The sequence below is a fragment of the Mus caroli genome, chromosome 11, assembly GCF_900094665.2.
Source record: "Mus caroli chromosome 11, CAROLI_EIJ_v1.1, whole genome shotgun sequence".
In the NCBI taxonomy this organism is placed as follows: Eukaryota; Metazoa; Chordata; class Mammalia; order Rodentia; family Muridae; genus Mus; species Mus caroli.
Window position 1 is genome coordinate 104606667 of NC_034580.1, and position 7513 is coordinate 104614179.

General features: G+C 41.0%; 1 protein-coding gene and 1 pseudogene across 3 annotated transcripts in view; both read left to right on the forward strand.

Annotated features, from left to right (window-relative positions):
- Positions 1-7513, forward strand: part of Cep112 (centrosomal protein 112) — a 370253-nt gene that overhangs the window by 223144 nt on the left and 139596 nt on the right. The gene's annotated exons all lie outside the window — the stretch shown is intronic.
- The window catches only part of LOC110305920, a 478-nt pseudogene continuing 187 nt past the window's right edge, over positions 7223-7513 (forward strand).

The following is a 7513-nucleotide window of genomic DNA, read 5'->3' on the forward strand; positions in this document are numbered from 1 at the left end:
AGCTGGCGAGTGTCAGCCGACCCTGCGCCCTAGCTACCCCGGTGCTTTTCTTATACTTCTTTCAATAATCATTAAACTATGGAATTATGTATTAAAGTATTGCTCCATGCTAACTTAGGGCTGACAAGATGGCTCAGAGTGTAAAGGTGCTTTCTTTGCAAGCCTGACATTTTGATTTGGTTCCTAGAACTCAAGTAAAGGTAAGGGGAGTTAGCAACTCTGCAAAGCAGTCTCCCTCCATATTTATACCATGGCATGCACACAGCCCACACACATCATGCATGCACATACACATTATAGTAAATAATAGTTAAAATAAAATATTAAGTTTTGCTAAATTATATTGTGGTGATAAATTGATCCCCAAATTTTCAGTAGCATAACTGAACAAAGTTCTATTGTTAAGAAAATAAGGTGCCACTTTCTAGATTAAACTGATTGTATATTGATCATTTGCTTACTTAATGCTTTCCAGATTATAGAGTGTTGAAAGGCAGAAAAACTCCATTATCTTACCTATGTATGGGTCATTGAGTGGCTGGATAAGAGACAGTGTGAAGAAACCATGCCCAGTTCTTTGTGCATTGACCTAGAAGTGACACAGTCCTCTGAAAGCCCTAAAGTAGCAGGACTAGACAGAGACTGTGTGCTGGCAAGAAGCTCAGAAACATATATGCAAAGCAGCTGCAGAGCTAAACAGTGTTTACTCAATTTTCAGACATGCTCTCTGCCATCCCACCCTGCCCTTTCTTCACTGCACTCTCTGTTTCTCTTTACAGCAGTCTTCTGAAAGACTGCCTTCTCACTTCTTCTCCCACTTGAGCTCCTTCCTTCATCAATGGCAATGAGGTCCTTAGTCATCTCAGTGCACAGAAACATTGGTCTGACCAACAGATGTTCTCTAAATGGGATGATTAGTCTTCATCTCAACTGACCCCTCAATCTTCTGGACCCACCTGGTCACCATCCTCTCCAAAGAACTCCACTCTTTAATCAGCTTCACCTACTCTACCACAGTAAGGGACCCTGCCTTATCTTCACACACCTTTAAGGTTTCTTTCCTCACTTGTTAAGGTAGCATGCCCAGTCTCAGAGCCTTAAGTGCCTTCTACAGGCTGATGCTGTCCTGCTGATGTTCAGTTTGTGTCTCTATTCCTCTTTTTCCTGAGCTCCAAACTTATGTATCCAACATTCTTCCCAAAGTTCTGCTGTGAAATTTTACTAGGCCTCACCCACTTAATCTCTCAAAAAGAAAACCTTTGCTTCTACAGAACTCATAGACATCTGCTTACCTCTACCTCCCAAGTGCTGGGAGTGAAGCATGCTTCTTGCAATCCCTCATTCCACCTATCAGAAAGCCCTGCTAATTCTGTGTGATTCTACACACATATCACACCACACCACTTCCCATCCTTTGTAGCATTATCCCTCTATATGACACATTATTAGCTCTTGACTGGACTGTTGAAGTGGCTCCTACCTAGTTTTTCTGCTTTTCACCCTTGCTACCTTTGACAGTTTATTTGCACATCAACCATCTTTTGGAAATAGATGTGATCATGTTATTCCCCTACTGCAAACCTTCATGTGGCTTCTCTTTATTTTAAGAAGAAAGTTGAAACTCCTCTTTAACCTTTATCCTCCATGTACTCAGCTCTCCAACTTACCTCCTCCCTCTTTCCCTTCACTTGCAAAGTCCAAGCAAGTGGTTCTGTTGCCATTGATGACTGGGCCAAGCTGTTTCCTACCTAAAGCCTTTCTGCTTTGTCCCTGTCTAGAGTTCTACCTCATCACTCAAAGCCACATCTTCTGTATCATATTGTTGCTCTGTGCCCTGTCACTTTGTGCTATCATAGCCTTCCTTTTTATTCCAAATATTTCTCAGTTATTTGACTATTTTTATTTGGGAACAGGATCTTCCTGTATAGACCAGATTGTCCTGTTGCTGCTTCATGGGTGCTGGGAGCAAAGTCTGTTCTCCCCACTTCTCCCTCCCCTCACCATGTCTGTCTACATTTCTCAAGTCTTAGGTTTTACCATTGTAATTGTTTTTTATTCTCATTGGTTGTAGATTGCTGTCTTTAGAATGCTGTCTGGTGTGTGATAAAAGTTGTTGACTAGACAGCTGCCTAGATCTTGAGTGTTCTCCCTACAGTGAGACTGAAAACACTTCACAAAGAGTGATCCCTCAGTTTGAGTTCACAGAAAAGTAACATTATGTAGAATAAAAAAGTAAAACATTTATCCACTTTTACATAAAATATGTTGCCTAAATTTTTGAAAATAATGCATAACTGCTAAAACCATTTGGGAAAGGGATTTGGTGTGAGACAGGGAGAGAAGCTGCGTCTCTGAGAGTTCAGTTATGGTTTGGGCAAATCAGAGTCAGATTTTCTAACATCATGTCTTCATTAATTCCGATTATTTTTTCAACAAGATATTATTTAGATGGATTTCAAAGAGCTCATTGTAAGCCAGGGGAAAGGAAGCACAGAAAGACTTCATTTATCAGCTGTCTTCCAGGAGCAAATTCCCCACACGCCATTGTCCATGTTAGCTCTATGCATGTAAGAGTTCTCCATTGTAAATGATGGGGGTTTTTTTGAGGTGAAATCTTTATTTTTTAACTAGGTATTTATTTCATTTACATTTCCAATGCTATCCCAAAGGTCCCCCATTTGCTCCCCCACCAACCCAGTCCCACTTCTTGGCCCTGGCGTTCCCCCGTACTGAGGCAGATAAAGATTGCACAACCAATGGGCCTCTCTTTCCACTGATGGCCGACTAGGCCATCTTTTGATACATATGCAGCTAGAGACATGAGCTCTGGGGGGTACTGGGTAGTTCATATTGTTGTTCCACCTATAGGGTTGCAGATCCCTTTAGCTCCTTGGGTACTTTCTCTAGCTCCTCCACTGAGGGCCCTGTGATCCATCCAATAGCTGACTGTGAGCATCCATTTCTATGTTTGCTAGGCCCCAGCATAGTCTCACAAGAGACAGCTCCATCTGGGTCCTTTCAGCAAAATCTTGCTAGTGTATGCAATGGTGTCAGCATTTGGAGGCTGATTATGGGATGGATCCCCAGATATGGCAGTCTCTAGATGGTCCATCCTTTTGTCTCAGCTCCAAACTGTGTCTCTGTAACTCCTTCCATGGGTGTTTTGTTCCCAATTCTAAGAAGGGGCAAAGTGTCCACACTTTGGTCTTCGTTCTTCTTGAGTTTCATGTGTTTAGCAAATTGTATCTTATATCTTGGGTATTCTAAGTTTCTGGTCTAATATCCACTTATCAGTGAGTACATATTGTGTGAGTTCTTTTGTGATTGGGTTACCTCACTCAGGATGATGCCCTCCAGGTCCATCCATTTGCCTATGAATTTCATAAATTCATTCTTTTTAATAGCTGAGTAGTACTCCATTGTGTAAATGTACCACATTTTCTGTATCCATTCCTCTGTTGAGGGTCATCTGTTTTTCTGACATACTCTACATGCTAGCCTTGTTCTTTCAAACAAAAAATGCAAAAGTCATCAACCCTCAGTCAATATTATAGTACAACCTAAGAGGTTCCCTGTAACGATGTGACTTCTGTGGTCCCTCCAGTTCTTGCTCCTTTCATAATTCACCAGCCCTTCACATGCCCTACTTCATGCTGCTGACAACTGCTTTCCACTTGATTGACTTTTATAATCCATCCATGGGAAGGGGCAACCCTTAATATCACCAGGGTCCCCACACCTCTAGACCACTGCTGGGAGATTTTGGTATTAGGGGTAGAAATAGTGAAATAATTAAAAACACACTGAAGTGATGATGTAGATGAGAATTTTCTGACTTCTCATCATTAAGGATGACTCATAAAAGACATGACTTGTCTTTTGATAAGTGGACTGGGGCCTCACTTGCATAACAGTGCTTACTACAACCCCTTTAACAGAATTCAAAGAAATGGCTCCTGTTTAGGATAACTGTAGGTTCTAGTTTCAATAACTTTTTTCTTTTTCAAACAAATGTATTTATTTTACATCCCAATATCAGCCCCCTTCCTCCCAGTACCTCTCACACAGATCCTACCTCCATTGTAGGACTAGACTCATCCTCTCCCACTGGGGCCAGACAAGGCAGCCCAGCTAGGAGAGTGGGATTCACAGGCAAGCAACAGATTCATGGACAGCTCCCACTTAACTTGTTGGGGGACCCACATGAAGACCAAGCTGCTCTTCTGCTACATATGTGCAGGGAGCCTAGGTGTAGCCCATGCTCGCTCTTTGGTTGGCGGTTCAGAGTCTGAGAACCCCTAAAGGTCCAGATTAGTTGACTCTATTGGTCTTTCTGAGGAGTCCCTGTCCTCTTCGTGTCCCTCAGTCCTTCCCCCAGCTCTTCCACAAAGCTTCCTGAGCTCCATCTAATGTTTGGCTGTGGGTCACTATTTGTTTCCATTGACTGCTAGGTGGAGCCTCTCAAAGGATAGTTATGTTAGGCATCAATAACTATTTTTCAGTGTGTGTGTGTGCGTGTATGCGTGTGTGTGCATGTGTGTTTGTGTGTGTACATTTTTTATATACATACAGGGGCTAGAAAATAACCACATGCTTTTCTTCAGGAATCGTTTGCCTTGTTTTCAGACAGAGTCACTCACAGTCCTGGAGCTCAGTAAATATTCTGGCCTCAGAGCCCCTGAACCTGCCTGTGTCTGACTTCATGTGTTGGGATAATAAGTGCATATCACCTAGATATTTTTCAACATGGGTTCTGAGGATCAAACTCAGATCCTTATACTTGTGAGAGTAACACTTCTGATGGGGCCATCTCCCCAGGTGCTCCTCTCCCCTTCAGACCAGTTCAGACAGACCAGACTGATCTAAACTCAAGATGAGCTTGATCTTCTGATCTTCTTATTCTTCCTTTTGAGTGCTAGTGTTCCAAGTGTGCATGTGTGTACCACTGTGACTAGTTTTCTGCTGTTCTGGGGATGAACCCAGGATTTGTACATGTTAGGCACATTCTACTAACTGACTACATCTCTAGCCCTTGTCACTCCTGATTTTTAATATTACCTTCATTCTCAATTGCTACTCAACTGTGAGTATAAATATATATGTGTATATATATATTTATATTTATATATTCTACATATATATTCTACATATAAGTATATTTTAAATAATTTGTAAAGCATCAGAAATTTTTCCACTTATTCCCAAATATAGCTTCTTGTAATTTAAACTCAGATAAGGGATTTGTAAATGATGTCAGTGTGTGTATACTTAGTACAAAAAGTTAAATTCCATATGTTAAGTAAAAACAAATATGAGTGAAGTGTTTCCTCATGTCTCTTCTAGAGATTTCGTATGATACAGCGATGCAAACATATATGCTGAGTGACTAGATTTATTTACTTTTATTAACAAGGAAAACTGTCTGAATATCGTTTGCTTTAAGCTTTGGGCTGAGGGGGCTCAGTGCATAGCTCATGTGGTTAGCATGTGTGAGGCCCTGGGTTGGATTCCTAGCCTCAAACAAAACAAGCTTCAGAGACTTAGAATACAGAAGTGTCATGGATCTGAAGACATTTTTTATTTTGTAAAACATAATTCAAAGTCCTCTTATATTTATGTAAGCTAGCATATATTTTGGCTTTGATAGACCAGGTAAAACATATTTTTTAGGAAATTTAGGTAATTAATTCAGCTCTCCTAAGCTACACTGAGAGGTTTGTAAAGGTGCGGATTGTTCTGCGGGGTCCCTGGTGTACCGACCCTTTCGTCTGTGCTGAGTGTGCAGCAGGTTCTTGCAGCTATCAGCTCAGAGCTGAACCTGAAATCAAAGCGTTTCCATTCTTGTGGATTAGCTTGCATCTAGGATCCCAAGATGCATAATCCATAATATTGTTTCACTTTATTAAATTTCATTCTGTGAAAATTCAAACTTAATAGCACTTCTCAGTGTTTCACAAAACTTCTCTTCCATTAGGAAACTAAACAAAACACTAAGACACTGAACTCAGTGAACATTGCCTAAGAATAGTCAGTGAGTGTAGCTAGGAACTGGTCAAATGAATGACCTAGAAATTATCCTTAAGAGATGATCCTTTTAGAGATGAACAGGGTTTTAACTTTTTGTGCTATCATATGAGACCTGGTTAAAGGATGCAGTAAGCCATATTTCAAGCACGTAACCCCTCAAAACATTGGGAGGAAGGACTGCCTGGGTAGATGTGAGTTCATTTCATACCTAGTTTAGCTTCATCCTGAAGCGTAAATATGAAAGAACTTTGTTTCAATTACCTAATACTCTTTTCTACTTTAAAGTAATGCATAAGCAGATATGATGGTATATTACTGTAATCCCAGCAATTGGAAGGCAGAGGCAGGAGGATTGCCATAAGTTTGAGGACATCCAGGGCCACATAGATCAAAAGTAAATGGTAGGGAGAGAAATGGGAATATTTAGTAACATAACAAGATATACCTCTGCTATAATCTTCAGTCTTTCATTTGTTGTTTCCCTGATCAAATGCATAACAAAATTATCACAAAAATAATACATCCTCACTTCAAACCATAATATTCGTGCTTAACCATTGCTGTGGGCTTAGAGTTTAGGAGTGGGTTTGAACCTGGTTCAGGATAAATCTTGCTTAAGATAGGTTGTGGTTGCACTCAGAAATCAGAAATTATTGCCAAGGTTATCGCAGCATCTCCACCTGCGTTCCTGGTCCTTGGGCAACGAAGCTACAAATAGCTGGACTCCTGACACCTCCATTTTGATGTGGTTCCTCCTGATACTGAGTATCTCCCATATTGGCTCACAAGCTTCATGTCCTGTGATATAAACCAAAATCATCTTTTGAACTGGCCTGTGAATTAAAGCTGTATTATTTCTGACCTTCTTTTAATTATGGTTTTGTTCTACCTAGATTCAAGCAATAAGAACTCCTCATGGAGTATAGATACCATATAGAAGGAAGAGTATATATATGATCATCTCTTGAAAGTCTATATAGACTTATTCAGATGACACTGAGGTATGGCTATACAAAGTCAAGCATTGGGACAACTGCCTAACACCTAAGCATTTCTACCCATCATAACCTAACCACCCATTAGCCAAGCGTAGATTACATGTTGCTACATGTGACAAAGAAAACAGACTTTACAAATTAGTTCAGAAATGTCTCTAAATAAACAGTAACACGATGGGAATTAGGCTGGGCCATCCTTTTCGCCAAGATGGTGCCGAAAGTGAAGAAGGAAGCTCCTGCCCCTCCCAAAGCCGAAGCCAAATCGAAGGCCTTGAAAGCTAAGAAGGCGGTACTGAAAGGCGTCCACAGCCACAAAAAGAATAAGATCCAAACGTCACCCACCTTCCAGCGGCCCAAGACCCTGCGGCTCTGGAGGCAGCCAAAATATCCTNGGAAGAGTGCGCCCAGGAGAAACAAGCTTGACCACTATGCTATCATCAAATTCCCACTGACCACTGAGTCAGCCATGAAGAAAATAGAGGACAACA